Source organism: Mustelus asterias, chromosome 12, assembly GCF_964213995.1.
Source record: "Mustelus asterias chromosome 12, sMusAst1.hap1.1, whole genome shotgun sequence".
Taxonomy (NCBI): Eukaryota; Metazoa; Chordata; class Chondrichthyes; order Carcharhiniformes; family Triakidae; genus Mustelus; species Mustelus asterias.
Window position 1 is genome coordinate 61,428,518 of NC_135812.1, and position 27,290 is coordinate 61,455,807.

Genomic DNA, 27,290 nt, shown 5'->3' on the forward strand with positions numbered 1-27,290 from the left:
GGAGCCACCCACACGTATTATTGAAGCGATTTATTTCCGTGACAGTGTAACAACAATCTCCCTTCCCAGGGAATTCCCAAGCTGCCAAAGGAAATCGGCACAGCCCCATCTTTAAGAGCTACCTCCAATTGTACATTTTCATTATCAGGATCACTGTCTCAGCTGACCATGCCTGGTTTCACTAACACCTCCCACAGCAATGCTGGCTCAGTATGGATATTAGTCAACGCTAAAATTACTAACACAAGAGCTGAAGCAGAAAGGTGTCTGGTCTCTCTCAATTTACCCCAGAAGGCAAATTATCTTAAAAATTTAATCAGCAGTTTAATCACACTGTTTCACACTGCTGTTATGCCGTGGTTACACGAGTGGTGTTTTCCACTAACAGGATGCTGCCATCAGTCCAAAATGATGTTCTGCCCACCACACAATTGGTCAGCGTCATTTGTGAATTTCAGTGCTGGCGCGGGGGCAGGTATGTCGGCCAGATACCCCAACGACTGGCTCATTGATTCAAATGGCATGTTCCTTCGGTTGTTCATCATAGACTCAACCAGCCCACTCTTGCTGAACCCAAAACAAAATGTCTATGGTAAACGCAATTCGGTGATTGGGCTGCATTTGCTGAATAATTCTGAGTGTGCTAATAGCTACAATCAGGTTAAGATAATTGGCCAAGTTCAGCTGATTCACACTTGCTAGAGGCAACATGGGTTCAAACGCAGAGATCGTTCTCTGTATGGAAATGAATATGTTCAAGTCTTGCGTCTTTGTTAAATTACCTGGGAGCCTATCATTTCCCATTGCTTCCTCCATGACGATGCCTTGGCCAATCAGAGTCAACTTGAAACCAATCAGCATCCTTGTCTCCCGTAATTTACATAGGAAATAGAAGCAGGAGCAGTTCATTCAACCCCTCGAGCCCACTCCACTTGTTCTGATCATTTGAAATTTGGTATTCTTGCATTCATCCAGATGAGTTGATGATGTAAAGCTTTGGCAACATACCCTCGAATTAACAATCACTGGGCATTATAAAAGGTAATTGCTGATTTTAACATCCTTTTTATTTTCTGTTTTTTTTCCTACAATTGAAAACATTTCCAGGAGCATGGGAAGGTCTTTTGGCAAACGGGATCTGTCCCTGTGTGATTTCAACTCCATCCAACTGCCTCCTTACCATCTTGCTAGATTCCTCCCTCTCTCTGAAGCCTGCCCGGAGGTGATGTTCCTTCACATGAAACCCCACACCCACTGCTTTCTCGTGTGTTAAGGTGATTCGTCATAAGAATGAAGAACCGTGTTGCAGCGCTGCTTGGGTAAGACTGAAAACACAGGGCTGATCAAATTCCATGAAAGTGATATGTCTTCCATGTCATTTTGTGTGAGATTTGTGTGAGTTGTGTGGGCTGTAAACCATCCATTGAAACTGACCATGTAGAAGGTGCAGAGTTGCCCCATCAGATTGTAGCAGCTGCCCTAGCCTTCAGGTAGGTAACTTTGTCTTATTCTTGAAGGGAATGGGGTTGAGTAGTGCGACACAGGCCACTTGGTATCCGCAACAATATTCATTCTCTCCATTGTTGCTGTTTGATGTGTGGCCTAGTCATTTAAGTGCAGTGCACTGTTAATTTTTTTTAACATGGGCTCACACAGATTTAAAGTGATTTGCAAAATGTGCAGGGATACGAGGAAAAGGCAAGGGAACAGCACAAAGTCATGATGCTCACTTGGAGAGCCAGCAGACACAATAGGCCAAATGGCCTATTTCTGCACTGTAACAATTCTGTGATTGTTATCCTAAAGAACAAAGAACAATACAGCACAGGAACAGGCCCTTCGGCCCTCCAAGCCTGCGCCGCTCCCTGGTCCAAACTAGACCACTCTTTTGTATTCCTCCATTCCCACTCCATTCATGTGGCTATCTAGATAAGTCTTAAACGTTGCCAGTGTGTCCGCCTCCACCACCTTGCCTGGCAGCGCATTCCAGGCCCCCACCACCCTCTGTGTAAAATACGTCCTTCTGACATCCGTGTTAAACCGCCCCCCCTTCACCTTGAACCTATGGCCCCTCGTGAACGTCACCACCGACCTGGGAAAAAGTTTCCCACCGTTCACCCTATCTATGCCTTTCATAATTTTGTACACCTCTATTAGGTCACCCCTCATCCTCCGTCTTTCCAGTGAGAACAACCCAGTTTACCCAATCTCTCCTCATAACTAAGCCCTTCCATACCAGGCAACATCCTGGTAAACCTCCTCTGCACTCTATCTAAAGCCTCCACGTCCTTCTGGTAGTGTGGCGACCAGAACTGGGCGCAGTATTCCAAATGCGGCCGAACCAACGTTCTATACAACTGCAACATCAGACCCCAACTTTTATACTCTATGCCCCGTCCTATAAAGGCAAGCATGCCATATGCCTTATTCACTACCTTCTCCACCTGTGACGTCACCTTCAAGGATCTGTGGACTTGCACACCCAGGTCCCTCTGCGTATCTACACCCTTTATGGTTCTGCCATTTATCGTATAGCTCCCCTCTACGTTAGTTCTACCAAAATGCATCACTTCGCATTTATCAGGATTGAGCTCCATCTGCCATTTCTTTGCCCAAATTTCCAGCCTATCTATATCCTTCTGTAGCCTCTGACAATGTTCCTCACTATCTGCAAGTCCAGACATTTTCATGTCATCTGCAAACTTACTGATCACCCCAGTTACACCTTCTTCCAGATCGTTTATATAAATCACAAACAGCAGAGGTCCCAATACGGAGCCCTGCGGAACATGACTAGTCACAGGCCTCCAGCCGGAAAAAGACCCTTCCACTACCACCCTCTGTCTTCTGTGACCAAGCCAGTTCTCCACCCATCTAGCCACCTCCCCCTTTATCCCATGAGATCCAACCTTTTGCACCAACCTACCATGAGGGACTTTGTCAAACGCTTTACTAAAGTCCATATAGATGACATCCACGGCCCTTCCCTCGTCAACCATTCTAGTCACTTCTTCAAAAAACTCCACCAGGTTAGTGAGGCATGACCTCCCTCTCAGGGGAGGACTTGTACAACTTGTACAGTAACTTATAGGTTTTTGTGTGGCCATTTAATCCAACATCTTAGTGGGAATATTGATCTGCTGGTCAAAATCATAGAATCCTAGAATCCCTACAGTGCAGGAAGAGGCCATTTGGCCCATCGAGCCTGCACTGACAACAATTCCACACAGGCCTATCCCCATAACCCCATGTATTTACCCTGCTAATCCCCCTGACACTAAGGGGCAATTGAGCATGGCCAATCAACCTAACCTGCACATCTTTGGAGTGTGGTGGGGGTTTTCTCTGATGATTCCCTGAAAAAATTAAGAAAACTTAGAATTAAATTCACAAAGGCAATACTTTTCTGTTTTAAGATGTACATAAAAAATTATTTTAAAACATAAAGCACATAGAAGACAAACAAGACATTAGCCTCGGCCGCAGGAGTCCTTCAAAGGGTCAAGTAACACTGGTTAGTGCTAAAGAACCTTCCCAAAGATCTAAGGCACTGAGCCAAAATCCATTACAATTATATCTTTCTGATATCTAAGGTACCCCTTCTAATTAGCTTAGATTTGATTTCATTTCACATTAACATATCAGTCCAAAACATGATGGCTACCTCAGGCAATTGCGAAACACTGCTTGACTTGATGGTCTTTCATTTGCTAACCCAATAACCGGATATCCTCCCCGAGCTTGGTTAACTTCCTTGTTGCTATGTCTCTCTAAGGATGCCACCATTCAAATAACTGTCCCATCGGCACTTTGCCAAGACAACCGGCCATATCAACCCTGGGCCCTTGGACTGATTTTTTTAATGCCTGGACAATAGGGCTTTTCATTTTGACATTAAAAATGTTTCAGCATTTGTCCTGAGTTTGAAACTTCATTATATTTCTGCTGACTAAATGGCTTTTGGTTATGAACTTTTGAACTTCTACAGTTTCTGCAGTATTCGTTTCTATTGACTGTGGCAAACATTCCATATTTTAAACTTAATTCATATTAATATATTATTATAATTCAATGTAAATATAGATACTTAATATTAAAATCATCTTTCATTCCTTTAATAGTGTTTAGCATTCCCATATGAGCAAACTGTTAACATTTTCTTGTTAGGTGTAAGTCATTTTAACTCTTTCCTACTCAACTGTTACTAAACCTAAGAATCTGCCTATGACTCTGTTTATTAATCCAGAATCCCCTTCCTTAGGGAGGAAACCCACGTAGACCCGGGGAGAATGTGCAGATTCCACAAAGACAGTGACCTGAGGCCAGAATTGAACCCGGGTCCCTCAAGCCGAGAGGCAGCAGTGCCACCGTGCCGCCCACTTCTCATTTGCAGCAGTAACAATAACAACAGGTTGCATTCATTTAGCACCTTTAACATAATGAAACATCATAAGGTACTTCAAAGGAATGTGCATCCAGTCCATAAGCTGATATTAAGACAGGGGTAGGGTAGGTTTAAAGGAATGTGTTGAAGGATAAATGAGAGGTGGAGGCGCTTAGGGAGGGAATCTCAAAGCTTAACCCCCAGAGAACAAATTCCCATCCCCTTTTGTTAGTGAGCACACTTTCCAAACTTGGGGTGGGATTTTCCAGCCTCTCCCACCGGCAGTATCTTCCAGTCCCGCCAGAGTCGACTCTTCACAGGTGGGGCAGGGGAGCCAGGCAAAAAAAAACCATAGACTCTGGCGGCAGCACAAGACCCCGCCAGCGGCCAGAGAGTCAACGCATTCACCAGGGGAGGAGGGGAAGAATCGCAGCAGCGAGGGGGAGGAGGGGAATCCCAGCTTGTTTGTAAGACACCTATATATAAAAAGCAACTCCCCAGTTTCTGCTGGGATTAGTGGCGATGGAGAAAGATTGGCCTCATTTCTTTAATCTGTTTATTCTCAGTTTCCTTGCTCTTGGCTAGTTACTTATTCCATTACCCAATCATCCTTTTGGGTGAAATATTTCTGAGCCTTCTGTTTTTTTTGTAACTTGTTTAGCTTTAATTTGCATCCTGCGGTATTTGAATTATTCACCATCGTCAATAATTGGCTCAGATCAATTCGACCCATTTCCTTCTTATCTTCAAAGTTGTTCTCCCAGAGAAAACAAACTCAACTTGTTTAGATTTGCCTGTAACTTGGCATTTTAAATTCAACGTTCAGTTCTGAGTTATAGAGCAACCCTTACCCCTGACTGTGTGATGGGTTTTAATTAACCTGCACCATTCAAGATATCAGAATCTTCCCAGCGAAACACACTGTGTCTAAGCCTTGGTAATCTTTGATGAAGGAGGGAAATGGTCTCTAATGTACCCGCTCTGCGTCACTATCAAGTGACTCTCACCCTCCTACATGGATAGACCTTAGTGTCAGGGGATTAGCAGGGTTAATGTATGGGGTTATGGGGATAAGACTTGGGTAAGATTGTGGTTGGTGCAGACTCGATGGGCTGAATGGCCTCCTTCTGCTCTGTAGGATTCTATGATAGCGCGCAAGAATCAATACAGTGAGGACAGTACTGGGCTTGGTAGTGATGGCTTCCGCAGTTGAGTATTCAACTCATGAGAGTTTCCACTCATGGGAGAATGTCAGACCAGAGGGCATAGTCACACAATACGGGGTGCTCCTTTAAGATAGACTTGAGGAAGAATTTCTTGCCTCCAAGAGTGGTGAATCTTTGGAAGTCTTTACCTCAGGAAGCTGTGGAGGTCGAGTCCTTGAACCTTTTCAAGGCTGTGATCAATAGGTTTGAATCAGTCGGAGAATTAAAGGTTCAGGAAACAAGGCAGGAAAGTGGACTTAGTGAATGTCAGATCAGCCATGATCTTATTGAATGGTCCATTTGTCTTGTTTTTTATGGGCTTTATGGTCTTACCATGATGGTGAGCTTCAGAGTAGCTGAACAGGGTGGTCTATTGGCAAATAGCTAGTGAAAGAAATAACTTGCATTGGTATAGTGCCTTTCACAGCCCCAGAATGACCCAAAGGATTGTACAGGCAGTGAAATACTTTTGACATGCAGTAACTATGCACAGTTCTTGGTGAACAGGACCTCCTGAGCCTGGAGTCCTGATCCTGTAGAAGGTCAGAAGTACAGATATTCGCTGATGATTGCACAATGTTCAGCATCATTTGCGACTCCTCAGAGACTGAAGCAGCCCATGTCCAAATGCAGCAAGATCTGGACAATATCCAGGCTTGGGCTGACAAGTGGCAAATGACATTCACGCCACATTAGTACCAGGCAATGACCATCTCCAACAAGAGAGAATCTACCTATTGCCCCTTGACATTCAATGGCATCACCAATGTCAAAATAATATCTATTGTTACAATTATATTAGGAAAAAGAATGTGATCAGGGACAGCTTGGGCTCCTTGGAAGAAATGACAGACATGCTGAATAATTACTTTGCATCAGTATTTCCAGAAGAGGAAGGGGTTAGCAGGCCTGAAGTCCCAAGGAAACTAAGATTGAATCAGGAGCTGATCACAATGAAAGTCATGGCCATGAAGCAAATAATGGCACAACAGACAAATTCCCAGTGCTGATCATTTCCAAGAACAAAACAACAGAAAACAAAGAAAATTACAGCACAGGAACAGGCCCTTCGGCCCTCCAAGCCTGCACCGACCATGCTGCTCATCCGACTAAAACCCCCTACTTTTCCGGGGACCATATCCCTCTATTCCCATCTTATTCATGTATTTGTCAAGATGCCCTTAGACATCACTATCATGTCTGCTTCCACTACCTCCCCGGCAGCGAGTTCCGGGCACCCACCACCCTCTGTGTAAAATAACTTGCCTCGTACATCTCCTTTAAACCTTGTCCCTCACACCTTAAACCTATGCCCCCTAGTAATTGACTCTTCCACCCTAGGAAAAAGCTTCTGACTATCCGCTCTGTCCAAACCAGGGTTTCAAAGGAAATCAGTAAGAACATTCCCCTTGCCCCAAGTATAATCTTCCAAAGTTCTCTCAATTTGGGAACTGTTGCTTTCAATAAGGAATCTGCACCTAACTCTGCTATTTAAGAAAAATGAGAGGGAGAGAGAGAGAGTAACCAGGGAATTGTGGACCATTTAGCCTAACATCTGTTGTCAGGAAGTTTCTTAAGTTACTAATACGATGGGCAGAATGGCCTAATCCTACTCCTATATCTTACGAACTTATCAGATTTTTAATTGGTAATGGGTTGAAAGGTTATGAGGGGAAGGCAGGAAAATGGGGATGAGGAGCATATCAACCATATGCTCCTCATATGGGAGAATGTGCAAACTCCACACAGTCACCCAAGCCGGGAGTTGAACCTGGGTCCCTGGCGCTGTGAGGCAGCAGTGCTAACCACTGTGTCACCGTGCTGCCCAAAGGTTTATCAGTGCTAGGGGTCCGCAGTGAATATTTACCAGAGCGACTTCAAGGTTTAGATTATGAGGAGAGATTTCACAAACTAGGATTGTAAATCTGCAAGTTTAGAAGGTTAAGGGCTGATTTGACCCAAGATTCCAAGATGTTGTAGGGAACAGGCAGATAGAGAGAAAACTATTTCTGTTGATTAGGGAGACACGGATGAGGAGGATCGCAACAGAAACCTCCAGATGCTGAAAGATGCCCTCATAAGAACAGGACATGGCGCTCGACTCATCGATCGACTGTTCCGACGCGCCACAGCGAAAAACCGCACCGACCTCCTCAGAAGACAAACACGGGATACGGTGGACAGAGTGCCCTTCGTTGTCCAGTACTTCCCCGGAGCGAAAAAGCTACGACATCTCCTCCGGAGCCTTCAACATGTCATTGATGAAGACGAACATCTCACCAAGGCTATCCCCACACCCCCACTTCTTGCCTTCAAACAACCGCACAACCTCAAACAGACCATTGTCCGCAGCAAACTACCCAGCCTTCAGGAGAACAGTGACCATGACACCACACAACCCTGCCACAGCAACCTCTGCAAGATGTGCCGGATCATCGACACGGATGCCATCATCTCACGTGAGAACACCATCCACCAGGTACATGATACATACTCTTGCAACTCGGCCAACGTTTCTACCTGTTACGCTGCAGGAAAGGATGTTCCGAGGCATGGTACATTGGGGAAACTATGCAGACGCTGCGACAACGGATGAATGAACACCGCTCGATAATCACCAGGCAAGACTGTTCTCTTCCTGTGGGGGAGCACTTCAGCGGTCACGGGAATTCAGCCTCTGATCTCCGGGTAAGCGTTCTCCAAGGCGGCCTTCACGACACACGACAGTGCAGAGTCGCTGAGCAGAGACTGATAGCCAGGTTCCGCACACATGAGGACGGCCTCAACCGGGATATTGGGTTCATGTCACACTATCTGTAACCCCCACAACTTGCCTGGATGTGCAAAATCTCACTAGCCCTCCTGTCTGGAGACAATACACATCCCTTTAACCTGTGCTTAATGCTCCCTCCACTCACATTGTCTGTACCTTTAAGACTTGACTAGCTGTAAAGACTCACATTCCAATCATTATTCATGTAAATTGAGTTGAGTTTGTGTCTTTGTGCCCTGTTTGTGATCAGAACTCCCACCCACCTGACGAAGGAACAGCCTGTTCCAAAAGCTAGTGGCTTTTGCTACCAAATAAACCTGTTGGACTTTAACCTGGTGTTGTTAGACTTCTTACTGTGTTTACCCCAGTCCAACGCCAGCATCTCCACATCAGGGAAATTTCAGGCAGCCAGCACCCTCCGCGGTGTGCACTGTGTAGGGGGAGGACGCAGGGGACACAGCCGGCACCCTCCGGGGTGTGCACTGTGCAGAGGACACCAGAGAGGACACAGGGGACACAGCTGGGACCCTCCGGGGTGTGCATTGTGCAGGGGGCACCGGAGAGGATGCAGGGGACACAGTTATGTGCAACTCAGGGCTGGGGGTCCCACCATTGCCATACTGGGGAGAGGGGTCCACAGGGGTCACTTTCAGGCTTTGCCTTCCCTTCATGTCGGGGCGCCCCTTGCTCTAACGGGGTTGTGAAGGCTGGTGCGCAGCCAGCACTCCCCCGTCCTCCTTCCTGGGTTCCTGTCCATATCAGAACTGAGGGAGGGCCCTTCCTGAGTGGGGACTGGCAAGCGGGTGACAGGACTTAAAAACAAGAGGCTCAGCACTGGGGGTGACTGTGAGTTATCCGAATGGGGGCCTATGAGAGGCTGGACTGTCAGGCAGAGTGGGGGATACAGGAATGGGCGGCGTTTCCCCTCATGTGGCCTGAAGGGGGCCAGGGAATGAGACAGGGAAATGTTCCTTTACAGTGCTGAGAAAAATGGAAGTCCTAGAAGGCAGCTCACTACCACCTTCTCAAGGGTAATTAGGGATGGGCAATAAATGCTGGCCAGCCAGTGATGCCCACATCAGTCTGGACAATTTATTTCATATAAATAAGGCCCTGCTTTCAGAATTATGAAACAAATAAAATTTTACTTGTGGGCCATGATATAAATTCGAGGCATTGGGGGAGGATGGCTGCAGTGTGATTGGAAGCCACACTCAGACAGCGGTGTGAGGAGAAAGGGGATAAGCTGCCCGGACAGTCCAGCACCAATTGTCAGGGTGTTTGTGTGTAAGGGTAAATCTCAATGGGTCACGGAAGGCGGCTCAGCTCTGCACCTCCTGTAACCCGGGAGAAACAGGGTGCACTCTGGGATTGTGCTGGATATGCTAATTGCGGCCTCGTGTGATCCAGCTGTGCTCCGTCCGCCACAAGAGGCAGCCTCTTGGTGGAACATCCGCCCCGGCCTCCCCTCACTGCTCATTATGTCAATAAATGGTGTGCAGCCAATCAGCACAGCCGGTTAGTGGAGGCCACCTTTTAACCCTTCACAAACCAATGTCCCAAGCATTGAGCTGACATTCCCAGGAAGGCTGCAACATCACAGATAACACTGATGTGAACCACTATGTAAGGCATTATGGTGATGTCTATCATCCATTGCGTACTCCACAACTTGGCGCTGCAGAGGGGAGACCACCTGGACCTGGAGGAGGGGGAGGAATCTCCTCAGATGAGGAGCATGTTGAGGAGGGCAGTGAGGGTGACCACACAGAGGAGGAGGCGGAATACTGGGTAATGGACAGGGCCCGATGGGGCCAACGCACTAAAGGTGATCTCATACTGTCTCACTTCGGGGATGGGCAGGACTAGGAGTGAATAGCTCTCCCACCATGTGGACTAAGATCTAACCAGTAATGTGGTGCCAGCAGTGTGCTCCCATGCTGTTGCCAGGCATCATGGACAGGGCGCTGAAGCTATGGGCGAACTCTGTGGGAGAATGATGACGACTTGCATTGAGGACAGAGCGATGCTCCTCACATCCTCAGCGATGCGTCTGACTCCTGCCCGCCAGAGAGCCTCACACATCCTGCCATTGAATGGGCTTATCATAGGCTCAGAAATGCGGGATGTGCCACTGAAGGCTCCACCCATGTCAGGGGCCCTGGTGTTCGCATTCACCTTACAGCCGAGGTGGCAGCCTGGTGGCACCTTGACAGCCCACATTAAGCACATAAAGTTTCTCTGTGTTCCTCGCTGTGATACTTATACAGTCCTCAAGAAGAGCAGCGGTTATCGTTGGCAATTACTCAGGTCATTATAATTATCTATTTTTCCAACAAGTTAATGAGATAATTTCCCTGTAGACGATGCACTGGCCAATATGGGTCAAAGCATTTATCTATTATCACTTGAAATAATAGACCTGTCCGCAGTCCTCAGTTTCCAGTGTGGAACCTGCTACAATCAGAGACATGTTGCAAATCTGCACATGTAATCAAGAAATTCTACAGAAATTTAGGAATGCTGAATAATAATTATAATTCAAAGGGAAATTCTGAACCTGTGTTAATTACGCAAGCTTTAATAATATTTAAAGATTAACATGCAGAGTGTCTGAGATTCAGCAACCTCAGGATGGGGCCAGAGTTTGGATCTTGTCAGATTTCAGGTCTGACACTTCAGAATGTGGGCATTTGGGAGTTTGAGTGTTTGGGAATGTGGGAGCTTTGGAATGTGGGCATTTGGGATTATGGGTGCTTGGGAATGTGGGTGCTTGGGAATGTGGGTGCTTGGGAATGTAGGCTCTTGAGAATTGTGGGTTTAAGTCTGTCACCAGAGAATTTATTACAAACTTTATTGCAGTGCTGCACTGTCAGAGATGTTGGGGTGAATTCTCACAGGCCCCATTGGCAGTTTCAGTGGCAGGAGGGAGGAAGAATTCAGCAGGACTCCAAAAATCAATTTTACGCCAGCATGCATTTCCTGTGGGACCTTCTGTCGATGCCCGCTGTGGCCGATCGAGCAACCCACTGGAGGCTGGAGTAAAACTGATTTGTATCCCATGAATAGGATGCAGGTGAAGCCCTGACTGGAACTTTGCACCCACTCTGATTCTCCGTGGCGCCATGAGCCTTGATTCCCTAACTGATCAAGAATCTATCTGTCTCAGCCTTAAATGTACACAAGGGGACGAATTTTCCCATCGCGCCCGCCACGGGAATCGGAGCAGGCGAGGGGCAGACCATGGAAAAGTCCGTCAACCTCGGGTGGGATTTTCTGGTTTCGGGCTGAGCGTAGCCGGAAAATCCCGCCCAAGGACTCTGTCCCACATCTCTCTATGGCAACGAGTTCCAAAGACTCACAACCCTCTGAGAGAAAAAATTACTGTTCATCTCAGTCTTAAATTGATGCCGCTTTATTCTGAGACTGTGTCCTTGCCTCAACCACGAGGGGAAACATCCTCTCCGCATTTACCCCGAAAAGTCCCTTAAAATGTTTCAATGAGACAGGAAAAGGTTCCTTCACAATGCTGAGAAAAATGGAAGACCCCAAGTGGACAATAGCGGTTCCAGAAGACAGCTCACCACCACCTTCTCAAGGGCAATTAGGGATGGGCAATAAATGCTGGTTTAGCCAGCGACGTCCACTTCAGCCTGCCAATTTATTTCCTATTAATAAGACCCTGCTTTCAGTATTATGAAACAAATAAAATTTTGCTTGTGGGCCATGATATAAATTCAAGGCATTGAAAACAAATCTAATAGCTGCACGTTTTAAATATTTCATAACCAGCATTCACTCCAAATTAATAATGCATGTTACTGATGGTATTCTTTGCAAAGTGTTTATATTTCAGTGTGGCAATGTTGCTAATTAGTAGGGTGATATAACTGAATGTTGATTAAATACACGTTAAGTTGTTATTGGGTTTAGTGCTTTGAAGGTCAAATCTGGGTCAAATGTGCAATCCAAATGTTGATTAAATATCCTATGGAATCTCTCCAACTCATTAAATTTCTCGAGGTTAGCCAATAATCAAAGGGAATCTTCCCTGGAAATAAATTCTCCGCTGGACTGTGAAAGCTCATGACTGCGCACCGGAGAGGAAGATGCGTCAGTTTATTTGGGTCAATCCCTCAATCCATTAAAAACCAAACACGCTGTAAAATGTCTGAAGGAATATGCTGTCGAATGTGTACACGTTTCATTTATACTAAAGCAAGACAGATCACAAGTATTCTCCCCAGCGCTTATAGTGGCTTCACACAAGATGGGCGGGATTCACTGGTCTCGTCTGTGGCGAACAAGAATGGAAAATTTGGCGTTCCAGCCAAAACTCCATTCACTTTCAGTTGGGCACCGGAAAATCCCAGCCGCGGATGAGGATGGAACATTTCGGCCGATGGGTAGCATTTTCCAGTCCCACCCACCCCGAGACTGGAAATTTCTATCCGAATCTTTAAGTGGTCTGCCAAATTTCCGTCCTGCCCCTGACAATTTCCGCAACAGGCAGGACCGGAAAACTTGCTCCGATTTGTCCATGATGAGTTTTATACGTAAAACCATCACATTTTGTAGGAATGAAACTAGATCCCACCCCCCCCCCCCTCCCCCCCCCCCCCCCCCATCCCACAATGACCAGAGGATTCAAAGAACAAAGAAAATTACAGCACAGGAACAGGCTCTTCGGCCCTCCAAGCCTGCACCAACCATGCTGCCCGACTTAACTAAAACCCCCTACCCTTCCGGGGACCATATCCCTCTATTCCCATCCTATTTATGTACTTGTCAAGACACCCTTTAAAAGTCACTACCGTATCCGCTTCCACTACCTCCCCCAGCAAGTTCCAGGCACCCACTACTCTCTGTGTAAAAGATCTGCCTCATACATCTCCTTTAAACCTTGCCCCTCGCACCTTAAACCTACGTCCCTAGTACTAGACTCTTCCACCCTGGGAAAAAGCTTCTGACTATCCACTCTGTCCATGCCTCTCATAATCTTGTAGACTTCTATCAGGTCTCCCCTCAACCTCCGTTGCTCCAGTGAGAACAAACCAAGTTTCTCCAACCTCTCCTCATAGCTAATGCCCTCCATACCAGGCAACATCCTGGTAAATCTTTTCTGTACCCTCTCCAAAGCCTCCACATCCTTCTGGTAGTGTGGTGACCAGAATTGAACACTATATTCTAAGTGCGGCCTAACTAAGGTTCTATAAAGCTGCAACATGACTTGCCAATTTTTAAACTCAATGCCCCGGCCGATGAAGGCAAGCATGCCATATGCCTTCTTGACTACCTTCTCCACCTGCATTGCCATTTTCAGTGACCTGTGTACATGTACACCCAGATCCCTTTGCCTATCAATACTCTTCACTGATTCAGGGTGTGAACTGCTAGCTGGGTTTTGTACAGGGGGGTTTGGGCATTGGCCACCTGTGGGTAATATATGTTGTAATAAGCCCTCAAGGGTCAGCGGGATCCCAACGATTGAAGGGAAGTCTGTCCTCTGATCTGGCCTCAGGATAGGATTATTGTGTCTGCATGGGTTTCCTCCGGGTGCTCCGGTTTCCTCCCACAGGCCAAAGATGTGCTTGTTAGGTGCATTGATCATGTTAAATTCTCCCTCAGTGTACCTGAACAGGCGCCAGAGTGTGGCGACTAGGGGATTTTCACAGTAACTTCATTACAGTGTGAATGTGAGTCTACTTGTGACACTAATAAATAAACTTTAAAATTTTGTGCAAAAAAAAGCAGGGGGAGTTGTTTTGCTTCCTTAATGGACCCCCTGATTGCAAATTGAAATTAAAGACCTTCCTCCCCATCATCGCCAGCCACGGGGCAGGCACCCTCCCACCCCCCCCACACTGCAATTCAGGCACAAACTCCTCCTCCCTATTATTGCTGCCCACCCACCCCCCCATGGGGTTCCCTAGGAGCCTCGCCCCTGGCTCCAACTTGGCAGTGCCAGCATAAGGGAAAGCTGGGAGCTGTGGCGTAAAGCCGTTTATGTATATTTAAATAATTGATAGAGATCAGACCCCTCAGTGGGCTGAACCTGATTACATCGCTGCAATTCCCATTATTGCCCCCTTGCAAGAGCTCGCGGCCATAACGGAATTTACGCCTGTATCGAATGGGCCTGGGAAATCCTGGGCTATCAATTTAGTACCGTGAGTTTACTATCTTGCTGCAGTTATCAGCTGTCAGCAATAATTCTGATGAAGGTTAGAAAATAACAAACTATGCATTTTTTCCATAAGAACAAATCCAATGTCCACCCGCTCCATGCTGTGCCTACTGAAAAGAACTGTGTTTGCCTGCTCCCAGATACGCATTTTCAATTCCTAACTTTTATTGCAGGGAGGATGAGTAGGAGGAAATGTGGAAAGTTCATTTCCTGCTAGACTAGAATCCATCAGAAGAGATAAAATTCTATCATTTCCATGACAATGTGAAATTAACATATAGGCCGGAATTCTCCGGGATTCTCTGGTCGTACCAACAGTACCATTTGTTTCCCAGTGGCATGGGGTAGATTCAGTGGGAATTTCCATCGGCAGTGATGGGACCAGAGGATCCTTTCGCCAGCAAATGGTGCCAGACTCCCGCTTCCCCATATGCCCACTGCACACCCCCCCCCCACCAACAGAAATGGAGACCAGTCATTATGAATACACGGGGGCTCAGAGGTGAGTGTAGCCCCAGGATGGTGAGGGAAAGGCTGGGTGTTGGCACTGCCAGTTTAGCACTGCCAGGGTGCCGGGGATGGGTCAAGGATGTGGCCTCTAGAGAACCCAATTAGGGGCTTCCCATTATACAGGGGTTGAGGGGTGATGATAGGGGTTTGCATTACGGGGTCAACGAGCTATGATGCCCCAATGCCGGTGATGATGGGGGAGGGGGTGTTTAATTTTAATTTGCAATCAGGGTGTTCTTTAAAAAGGCAAAAAAGCAAAACATGCCCCTCCCCCACCCCCCCCCCCCCACCCGCCTCACTCTTTTTAGACAAAGGGCAGGATTTTACAGCCCCGCTCATCCCGAAACCGTAAAATCCCGCCCGAAGTCAACAGACCTTTCCATGGGCGGCACGGTAGCAGTGGGCGGCACGGTAGCACAGTGGTTAGCACTGCTGCTTCACAGTTCCAGGGACCTGGGTTCGATTCCCGGCTTGGGTCACTGTCTGTGTGGAGCTTGCGCATTCTCCTCGTGTCTGCGTGGGTTTCCTCCGGGTGCTCCGGTTTCCTCCCACAGTCCAAAGATGTGCAGGTTAGGTTGATTGGCCATGCTAAAAAAAAATTGCCCCTTAGTGTCCTGAGATGTGTAGGTTAGAGGGATTAGTGGGTAAATATGTAGGGATATGGGGGTAGGGCCTGGGTGGGACTGTGGTCGGTGCAGACTTGATGGGCCAAATGGCCTCTTTCTGTACTGTAGGGTTTCTATGATTTCTATGATTTCCGAGGTCCACCCCTCTCCCACTCAGATTCCCGGGGCAGGTGGGTGGTAAAATTCCGGCCAAAGTGTCAGACGATCTGGAGAGAAAACCTGGCTGTTTCTCTGCCACCTCCTGCCACTGAGGGAAGTCCAGAAAATCTCACACATATAACGACCACAGCTTGACATTATCCAAGAAAGCGCAGCCCACTTGATCTCTCTCTATCCACCACCTAAAACAATCACCCTCTCCACTACCAGTGCACAGTGGCAGCAGAGTGTACCATCTACAATGTGTACTGCAGCAACTCATCAAACCTCCTTCTACACCACCTTCTAAACCCGCACCTCTCCCATCCAGAAGAACAAGGGAAGCAGATGCAAGTTCCATTCCATGTCACACACCATCCTGATTCAGAAATTTATTTGCTGTCACTGGGTCAAATCCTGGAACTCCCTATCAGCCCCATGGGTGTACGTACACACAGGGACTGCAGTGGTTCAAGAAGGCAGCTCACCACCACCTTCTCAAGGGCAATTGGGGCTGGGCAATAAATGTTGACCTTGCCAGTGACGCCTACGTCCCATGAATGAATGAAAAATAGTAACGTCATTTGGACTTGCGTTACTTTCTAACCCATTGCTAATTCTAGGACTGTTCACTGTCCTGTTCCATGCTATAGCTTTCATTCGACAGGATAAGTTTGGCGGAAGAAGCTGCCACTCCTGATGTGGGAAATTGGAAGGTCAAGGCAGATCCTTGGCGAAGGTAGTTCTCAGTAGCGTACAGACAACAAATGTGATACACAGCCCACATGCTCCACTTCACTATTCGTCTTCCAGGCTGCTGGTTGCACTGTCGGGAGAGATTAATCCTTCATTCTTGAAGACTCCAGGCCCAAAGGAGTGTTGGCCAAAGGAGAGTTGGTGATCTTAGTTAGATTTCTGGGCACAGGCACCACCCCTGAACCAAGCAATGTTTTGAGAGGTGACAGACAGAGGTTTGCTCAAATCCTTCAATACATAAATGGCCATTTTCCCTCTGAATTTCATTCCACCTCCCGCTGTTTGTTTTGATCATCCAGGAGCAGAGATTTTAACTGAACAGTGTTGAAATGTGAGAGGGAACGGCTGGGAATTTTTGTCTGCTTCTAGGTGGGAACTTGGTGAAAAACGACAGAAAATGATGGCAGTGAGGCCTTGTGTAGAATTTTCCCGCCTTGCCTGCCACGGGAATTGTAGCGGGCAGGACAGGACCATTCAAAGGTCCGTTGACCTCAGGCGGGATTTTCCGGTCTTGGGGTGAGTGTGGCTGGAAAATCCCACCGCATGTGTTTCCGCACCACCCCAGCCTGGCATTGCAGCATTTTCTTCCTTTGTTCTTGGGCTGTGGGCCAAGTTGACAAGTTTATTGCCCGTGACCAGCTGTCCTGAGAAGATGATGGTGATCTTTCTTCATCCACTGCAGTCCTCTCGGTGGTTCTATTCCCACATGGTGTGAGTTAGGAAATACCAGGTAGCAGTACCTTGTAACGATGAATGAACAGTGATATATGAGCAAGTCAGAGGACAGCGATTCAGATGGAATTTGAATGATTGCTCCTGTCCTTTTCACTAGATTGATTCCAGGGATGGAGGACTTGTCTTATGAAGAAAGATTGAGCAGTTTAGGTCTATACTCACTGGAGTTTGGAAAAATGAGAGGAGAGCTGATTGAGATATAGAAGACGCTAAAGGAGATTGACAGGGTAGATGTAGAGCGGATGTTTCCCCTTGTTGGACATTCTAGAATGAGAGGCCATCATTTTAGGCTAAGGGGTGGCAGATTTAAAACAGAAATGAGGAGGAATTACTTCACTCAAAGGGCTATGAATCTGTGGAATTCTCTAGCCCAGAGTGCAGTGGATACCGGAACACCACACAAATTTACGGAGGTGGATAGGTTTTTAATTAGTAGCGGGATGAAGGGTTGTGGGTAGTGGGCAGGGAGGTGGAGATGAGGCCTGAGCCTTTAGCCATGACTCTAAACAAGGAGTAAGATGTTAATCTTTATTGTGAACTGTGCCTCAGTGACAGCAGAGCAGCGAAAAACGCTGAACATCAATTTTGCCAAACTTGCAAAAATGTTTGCACATCTAATGTGTTGCAAAGGTCTGACTCGGTTGGAGTATTGCACCATTGCTGCACATGAATTGCTTGTTTCGAGTTCAGAATTGGAAGATTCACTGTGCTGTAACAACTCATTAGAATGGGCTCATTTCCTGAAACAGCCCTCCTTTACAAGCTTGCCTCATTGCCCACACGAGTAATTCAATGTCACTGTGTACTCCAAGGCATTGCGTGAGATCCCCGATGCACTCAGAAATTTCTTTTGGATGATTTTTACATTCAAGCAGTTAGTGCTGGAAAACGGAACACTTTGCAATTTCAGCCACCTGGTCCAACACAAGTTTTATTTTCCACGAAGACCGTTCTCTGAATTTGGCCAAAAGATTAAATTATTTTGTTCCCATTGGTTTAATTAGCAATAATCCTTCCAATAGTGCTTCTTTGATTGAAAAGTTATTTCTTTTCTTGCGATGACTTAATAACACACGTGCAAACCATTCTCAGCTCCCTGGATACTTCAGTGTGTTTTTTTTTATGTTAGCGTTTAGTTACGTGTGGGATGTTTTGTCATGTTTGTCTGGGTCTCTCTACATTAAGAAACACTCCTAACAATTCTTAAAATCAGAGAGTTTGAAGTGGCACATGGAGGCTGGAGAGGAAATGGATTTGTTACGCTGTGGTGGAGACACTGATCTCAGATCTCAGCAACACAAATCAGAAGTCAGTCTTTCAATGGGAAATCAACCCATTGCCTTGCACTCATGGTTACAGATAAGGGTCTAATTCCTTAGCATTCACCCATTTCACTCTTTGCCTTATTAGTGGCTTTAACTCGCAATCTTTGGGCTATGTGTTTATTATTGTGAGGAATAATGAGTAACGCAGTGTTTGGATTGAGGCTGATAAGTGGGCTAGCCCAAGTCGATGGGATTTCCTTGAAGAAAGAGCATAAAGAAAGCGCAGCGTTCTGATTTGTAGGCCACAGCTCTGGTTGTTAGATTTATAGCATTGACTGTGAAGAGAGATGCTGGGCAGAATTTGTTCGTTGACTAAGTGTCAATATAGGCAGGAGGGGAGAGTGTAGACCATCGGCTCCACTGCCGGCATATTCCACTCTATTATTCGACACCTACCTCGGCTTTCAAGAGATATTTTTTAAGGGTGTCCCGATCTGAAAAAAAGGATTCCCCCCATGGACACTCCCCACCCTGCCTAGGGAACCCACCCCCACCCCACCCCCCACAGACACAGGAACCCCTCCATACCCACAGACATGGGGAACCCCCCCGCCCCATGGACATAGGGAACACCACCCCCCACCCTCCACGGACATCACTCATGGAAGCCCCCCCCCGCCGCACACAACTGGCCAAACTCAGTTCATATAGATGACTAGGTGGGGAGTAGGATCAGTAGGTTTGCCGATGACACAAAGATTGGCCGGGTGGTTAACAGTGAGGTTGAGTGTCTTGGATTGCAGGAAGATATAGGCAAGATGGTCAAATGGGCGGACAAGTGGCAGATGGAATTTAACCCTGAAAAGTGTGAGGTGATACACTTTGGAAGGAGTAATTTGACAAGGAAGTATACTGTGAAATGTCTACACTGGGAAGTTCTGAAGAACAAAGGGACCTTGGTGTGTTTGTCCATAGATCTCTGAAGGCGGAAAAGCAGGTTAATAGGGTGGTGAAAAGGGCATTTGGCACACTCGCCTTTATCAATCAGGGTATAGATTACAAAAGCAGAGAGGTCATGATGGAGTTGTATAGAATAGTATATGTGGAGTACTGTGTGCAGTTCTGGTCGCTATGGAACAATATGAACACACTGGAGGGGTTGCAGAGGAGATTTACCAGGATGCTGCCTGAGATGGAACATTTAAGTTACAAAGAGAGGTTGGATAGGTTTGGGTTGTTTTCTCTGCAGCAGAGAAGACTGAGAGATGACCTGATTGAGGTGTTCAAGGTTATGAGGGACATGGACAGGGTAGATAGGGAGCAGCTGTTCTCCTTAGTTCAAGGGTCAGTTACGAGGAGAGACAAGTTAAAAGTGAGGGGTGGGAGGTTTAGGGGGGATTTGAGGAAAAATGTTTTTACCCAGAGGGTGGTGACTGTCTGGAATGCGCTGCCTGGGAGGGTGGTGGAGACGGGATGCCTCCTTTAAAAAGTACCTGGATGAGTACTTGGCATGCCATAACATTCAGAGCTATGGGCCAAGTGCTGGCAAGTGGGATTAGGTGGGCAGATCAGGGCCTTTCAAGCGTTGGTGTAGATTCGATGGGCCAAAGGGCCTCTTCTGCACTGTATGATTCTGTCATATCGAACCCCTACGGCCAGCATAGCTGGAAGAATTTTATCCAGAATATCCTGGGCTGGATTCAGGCCTGATTGAGCCTTTTGTTCTCTGAATTTACCATCCCTTGCTCCCTGTGATTTCAGATTCACATTGTCTGTCTCAGAAGTGTTTATTATTGCCGAGAGTATGTATTGCAAAACTGTAGTAAGTCCTTTGTGATTGGCTTGTCCAAACAGTAGCTCCTATAACACTCTGAGGGATTTTACGGCCTCTCTCGGGTGAGACCGGAAATTCCAGCCCAAGGTCAACGGAGGTTTCCGTGGTGGAGGAAGAGGAGGAAGAGCATGCCGAGGAACACCAACCAGGTGCTGGAGCACTGACAGCTCAAATGAGGCATGCAAGGGCGGCAAGGGAGGCACTGATCACCAGGCGGTTCATTTGCTAGGGGATTGTGTCTGTGGGTTCCATTCCCCCCCCCCCCCCCCACCCAAAATTCCTTCCATATTGTCACACCGGGGTGGTGGGCCTGGGTACTCTGTGTTAGGGAGTTTTTTGGCAGGCAGGAGGGTGATGATGACTCGCTAAGCACCATTATGATGATGCCCTGGTGCAAACTAGTCTGACTCCTACCTGAGCTCCACATGCACGCTGGCACCTGGACCCAGGTCTGTGTAGTGGGTAAGGGATCTGAAACTTCAATACAGGGCCCTGGGGCAGGTGGAGTGGAGACAGGAGGGAATCGCTCATGGGTTCTGGGGAACCAATGGCTTCCTTTTCAGTGACACAGCATTGGGGGACCTCCCCAACTGACGTCAACATGAAGCATCCCTCTGGCGATCATCAATGGAAGAGGATTCCTATTCGAGACAAATTAGTCACAGGTGGGTGGTGAAAAAACATTTAATTGCAATAAAGGTGTTTAAGTAAGACGTTCTGACATAAAAATTTGTGAACAGAAAACGTTAAGGTGCTTAAATATCTTTCTAACTAGTGCAGCCCTTCACCCGTGTCATCTCAGTGCAACTACAACTTCCTAACTTTATGTGGCCTATCACTACGTCTCAGTGACTCCCCAGAATGTACATTGGAGGTGGAGGGGACCAGCTGCCTACCGTGCCTCGTGGCCTGTGATACGCGTGGCGGGTGTCCTCTGAAGGCCCTGGACCTTGAGGGCTCTGGCCTGCCTTGAGGTGTCTGGGATGTTTCCATGACACCCTCTTCATCCCGCTGCCCCTGAGATGCCCCGGTGTCAGGAAGGGGGGAGTCAGAAGGTGTAGCCATAGCCACAGTCATCTGGCTGGAAGGCCCTGGCATGATCTCAAGCCTTTCCTCTTCCCTTGGGGTTCCTGTGGGTGCCTGGGTCACTCCATGGGATGGCGGTGCTTCTGCAGTGAGCTTCAGAAGCTCCGGCTTCACCTAGCACTGCCAGTCCTGGAGGAACGACTGCGTCCTTCCCATGGTGGTCGACCCCTTTACGATGGCCACTTGAGTCGGGGGCCACCTCTCAATGACCGCAGCAAGTGCCCTCTGAGTCTGGGCCATGGCCTGCAAGCCCTCAGCTAAGACCCTCTGCAACTGGGCCACGTTCTCAAGGGTTGCAGCCGTAGCCCGCTGTGTCTCAGCATTGTCCCGCTGGGTCTCCTGCAAGCTCTCAGCCATGGGCCACAGAATCTCGAGAAGCCTGTTCAGTCCCTCAGCCGTGGCCTGCTGTGACTCAGCTGTGGCCTGCTATGATTCAGCCATTGTTTGGAGCCTGCCAATCATGGTGAGGAACCCCTGCCCCAGGCTTTCCACTGCAGACACCACCCTTGCAGTGTTGGCCTGGGAAGCACGCAAGTCAGGCAATAGCTGGTCCACCTGAAAGCTTTGGGATTCCTCCCAACAGCCTCGCAGTTGGTCCAGTGTGGCCGTCAGCCCCTCCTGCATTCCCTGGCTCTGTTGCTGCATCTCCAACAGCTGAGGGCAAAGTGATCTCCAGCATGTAGCCTGGGGCCAGCTGAGTCCCCGCCTCCAGCAGGCCCCCGCATGCCAGAGGCCTCGGACATTCCCTCGTCCACCTGATGTACATTATCAGATGTGTCGTGCTCACCAGAGAGTGACCCAAACGCCTCAACACTAACTGGACCCACCGATGTGTCAGTATCTGGGATGGTGAGTTGTGAGGTGGCAGCCGACGCCAAAATAGCCATATCCTCTGAGGACTCGTCCGAGCTGTCTGAACCAGGATGGGCGGGAGCTGTAGTCGGGGTCTGTAGTCCAGAAAGCCGTGGGCATCCGGATCTGCCCCTGCAACACAGGACACAAGGTTAGGTGCAAGGGAGGGAGAGGAATCCGGGATGCCAAACACGTGATTCACATTTCACCATTGAACATAGAACAGAGGACCAACAAAATTACATCACAGGAACAGGCTTTTCGGCCCTCCAAGCCTATAGCGACTAGGCTGCCCATATGATTTGTAACCCCCTACCCTTCCGGAGACCATATGCCTCTCTCCCCATCCCATTCACATAGCTGTAGAGATGCCCCTTAAAGGTCACTATTGTATCTGCATCCACAACCCCCCCGGCAGCAAGTTCCAGGCACCCACTACCCTCTCTGTGCAAATAAACATGCCTCGTACACCTCCTCTAAACCTTGCCCCTCGCACCCGAAACTCGTGCCCCCGAGGAGTTGCCTCAAAGTGAGTGGAGGAATGACAGGTGCTCATGTCTGGATGGCAGCCCGACCATGCTGTCGCTGACAGCTCGCATCTCCCCTTTCCTTGAGAGCTCCAGCCCCGCTCCTCAAAGGGGGGGGGGGGGGGTGAGGACCCGGAGGTCTGGCTCACCACCCCCTGTCTTCGCCCTCTCACGGGTGTTGTGGTCAGTCTTCCCCTTGTGTGGGAGGGTCCAGGATGGGGGTCGGAGGGGGATCACCCTGCCTGATATCCGTAGGGTGGAGTGGGGAGGGTGGATCTCTCTGCCTGTGATGAGTGAGAGGGAAGGGGGGTCTGCTGCCACTCTGCCTGAGATCGTTGGGGGGAAGGGGGAGGGAGCCCCCCCCCCCTTGGGAGGTGGCGGGTGGGGGGATAAGGGGGTCAGTAATGTTGAGGGGGTAGGCAATGTCTGTGGGGGCCAAGGGGAGACATTATCCAGCCCAGGCGCGATGTGGTAGGGGAGTAGTATTCTATTATTGTTTTTTTCTGCGCATGCGCAGTTGAAAGCTCTGATTGGAGCAGCAGCATTTTGGGTGCATTAAGCCCCGCCCACAGGCTTGTACGGCATGATTCAGAATCGCTGATTTTTTTTTCAGGCAGAGTGCGTATGGGGGCGCCAGAGAACGGGTCTAAAAGTCAGATCTGAAACACTCCCAGATTCAAGTCCGCCCAGCAGTTTGAATCAAAATGGTAAAATAGGGCCCTATGTGTGAAATAGTTATGGGACTGGACTATCAAATGTGAGACAGCATACAAGGATGTCAAAGATACTTTGCAGAAGTCTGAAGTATTTTTTTTTTTTGTTCATTTTAATCCAAAGCTACATTACTGCTTGCTTGCAACGCTCCACATTTAGGAGTGGGGGGAATTGCTTCATGTATTATGCCTTCAGGAGAAGAACAAGCAATTGCTTTTGCTTCATGCACTCTGTCTAGTGCTGAATCTAACTATGTTCAGCTAGAAAATGAAACATTGAGTATAATTTTTGCATACATCCTTCATATAGTCATCATTTCACATTATTGACTGATCATCGGCCCTGAACTACTATTTCATTTATTCATTCGTGGGACTTGGGCTTTGCTGGCTGGCAGCATTTATTGCCCATCCCTAGTTGCCCGAGAGCAGTTGAAAGTCGATCACATTGCTGTGGCTCTGGCCAGACCAGGTAAGGATGGCAGATTTCCTTCCCTAAAGGACATTAGTGAACCGGATGTGTTTTCCGACAATCAACAATGGTTTCAACAGTAGATTCTTAGTTCCAGATATTTTTTATTAAATTCAAATTCCACCAACTGCCGTGGCGGAATTTGAACCTTGGTCCACAGAACATTATCTGAGTTTCTGGATTAATAGTCTAGCGATGATACCAGCAGGCCATTGCCTCCCCATCTATTATGGCAATCATTGTTTTGTGCTAGCCAGTTGCAAAGATGGTCACTGATGGATGCAATCTTAAGATATAAAGTATCATCATTGATATTACCAAATAGTTTTGCTAATATTCTTTATTTTGCGCTAGCAGATCCTTTGCCTGTGACACTTCTCAAGTTCAGAGACATACCAGAAATGATCCTGTTGATGGCGAAAGTGTTGGATATGATATTGAAAGGAAAATAGCTGCATGCATCGTCCACAACCTGATCTGAAGCCATGAGTTGACTGTCCAAGGTCGGTGTAGGGAATCCGAGTGATCATTCCTCCTCGTCTGCTTGGAAAAGCTCTTGAACAACTACATGAAGGACATTCTGATATGGTCCGGATAGCAGAATTAGCACGTATTTATTTTCGGTGACCGAGTCTGGATGCTCAGAATGAAGAAATACACCACTGTTATCTCCTTTACACCCTTGGGAGTGGCCTAAAATACCATGGCAACAATTACATATAAATTTTGCTGGTCCATTTGAGGGTTGCATGTTCTTAGTCAGAATTGATGCACATTCAAAGTGGCCAGAAAGTGTTATCATGAGATCTGCTATCTCTGATCAAACCATTTGCAAGATTTGGTAAACTGGAACAGATTGTTAGCGATAATTGTTCACAGTTTACTTCACAAGGGTTTAAAGATTATCTCAAAGTAAATGGTATTCGGCATGTAAAATCCAAAGCTTATCATGGATTAGCTGAAAGATTTTGTACAATCTTTGAAATATTCTTTAAAAGCTTCAAAAGAGCAAGATTTTTAATGTCATGTGAGTAGCTTTTTGTCATCTTATAGAAACACTACCTCATACAACTACCCAAAGTTCACCTGCATTACTACTCTTCAAGAGAAAGTTGAGAACTACGCTTGATTTGTTGTTACCTCCAGGAACTTCAGAGGTAATAGAGTCAACAACAATCTCAACTTGGTGGATGAGAAGGGAGGGTAAAACAATGCTTATTTCAACAAGGAGATCGAGTGTTAGCGCATAATTATGTCATGAATGGGAAATGGGTACCAGCCATAGTTTTAGCAAAAACAAGTCCAATTTTTTACATGGTTTAAAGCAAAGATTAAGTAGTTTGGTGACGCCATGCTGACCAATTATTGTCACCTCAAAATGATTTCTCAAAATCATCTCTAGAAGCACAACTTTAGTCTCTAGTGTTGTGAATACTGAAGACTTGGTGGTATCTGAGTTGCCTGATGATTGTACCTATGCTACTATACCAAGTGAGAATGATATAGAATTAGTTCCAAGAGGAGAAGTGTCTACTGAAATTTCAAATCATACTTCTAGGGTTAAGGACAGCCAAATTCCAGAACATAGTATACAACCGAAGAGGACTCGGCATCCTCCTGATCGACTTTCTTATTGACTGCGTATAATGATTAATGATGCATAGTACTGTGTCTAGACTATTATTGATCCCATATATAATATTGTAATAATTTGTTGTCATGACCATATAAGTAAAGGGGAAGGAATGTTATATATTTAAAAATGGTGCAGGTTGTTGCAAGAGCTGATCACATGATTTGATAGTGATGTCATTCGGGTGTGTGCTAAGGCTGCTGTTTTATTTTCAGTTTTGAACTTGATACCGTGCAGCGAGCAGCTCTTCAATAAAACCTGTTGTGTGTTTGTTGAATCTGCAGGGGCAATTCTCCCAAAAGTGCTGAATTGGCGAGAAAACTGTTCTAGATTGCGACAGTTCTGACAGTTCAGCTTCTCACCTGAATCCCCGCACTCTGTGCACTGAAGAGGTCCCAGTCGTGAATCTCACCAAAAACCCTTGAGGGGGTGGGGGTGGGGGGGCTTTTCGCGCCGGAGTTTGACAGTTCCGGAACTCTGTGCATGCGCAGTGGCCCCAAACTGTCAAACCCCAGTTTGCTGGCCAGCTCAATCGCTGGCCAGTCCAGGACCCCTGCAGTGCTGCCTCCCCAGCCCCCATCACAGTCCGACCACAGCCCCCACAACAATTCCTGGGCCAGCCCTGACCCCCCTCTGTCCTGGAGCGCCCCGATGCCCAGGCCCCATCCCTCAGCAGTGATGATCCCCTCAGCCCCCTCATCCCGGCAGATCCCCCCTCCTGCAGCCCCTGGGGTCAGACCCCCCCTCAGAGGCAGCCCCCCCGGTAGACCACTCTCCCAGCCTGTCCCAATCGCTGCTCTCCCTCCGTCCCAGACCGATCCCAATGCAGAGTGGCAGCGGGACCCCCCACCCTCATCAATTGCACCTAGGCCCTGCCCACAATAGGCCCTGCCCCCTTGTCACTGCCTGATGCCCAATGGGCAGTGCTGGGGGCATAAGCTGGCACCACCACCCCACCGCCTGACCCCCTGGGGGGCCCCGATTGCCCCCCCTTCATTCTGATGGGGTCTCCCACTAGCTCTCCAAATGTGGGGAGCTAGTTTGAACCCTGCCAGAATGAAGTACTCCTGGTGGGGTGGGAGATTCGATTGGGCCCTGAAAGGCCCCGATAATTAGCAAATCTACATATTTAAAATAGATTTTAAAAAGATTTAAATTACTTACCTGCCTTCTCGCTGGTTTCCAGCATGGTCTGGTCGGCGACTGCTCGCCGGCTCTGGGAGATGCGCATGCGTTCCCCGCGCATGTGCAAAGCCCCGTTCAAGGCCAGAGATGCACGCCTCCTGGCCGGACCCACTAGAAAAGTAGCAAGCGCGGATGGGAGAATTATGGCCTACATTTGCAAACCAAGTCTTTTCGTTTTCTGTTAAAACCCACAGCCACTAACATTGTTAAAACTTTACAGAGGAGTCGAGCCACTTGTCATAGAATGCCAAACTTCTGATCTGCTCTAGTAGCCAAGGCATTTATGAGGCTGGTCCAGTTGAGTTGAGCTTCTGGGCAATGGTGGTCCACAGGATGCTGATGGTGGGAGCTCAATGATTGTAATGCCATTGACTGGCAAGGGGAGTTTGTTATGCTCTCTCTCTCTTGT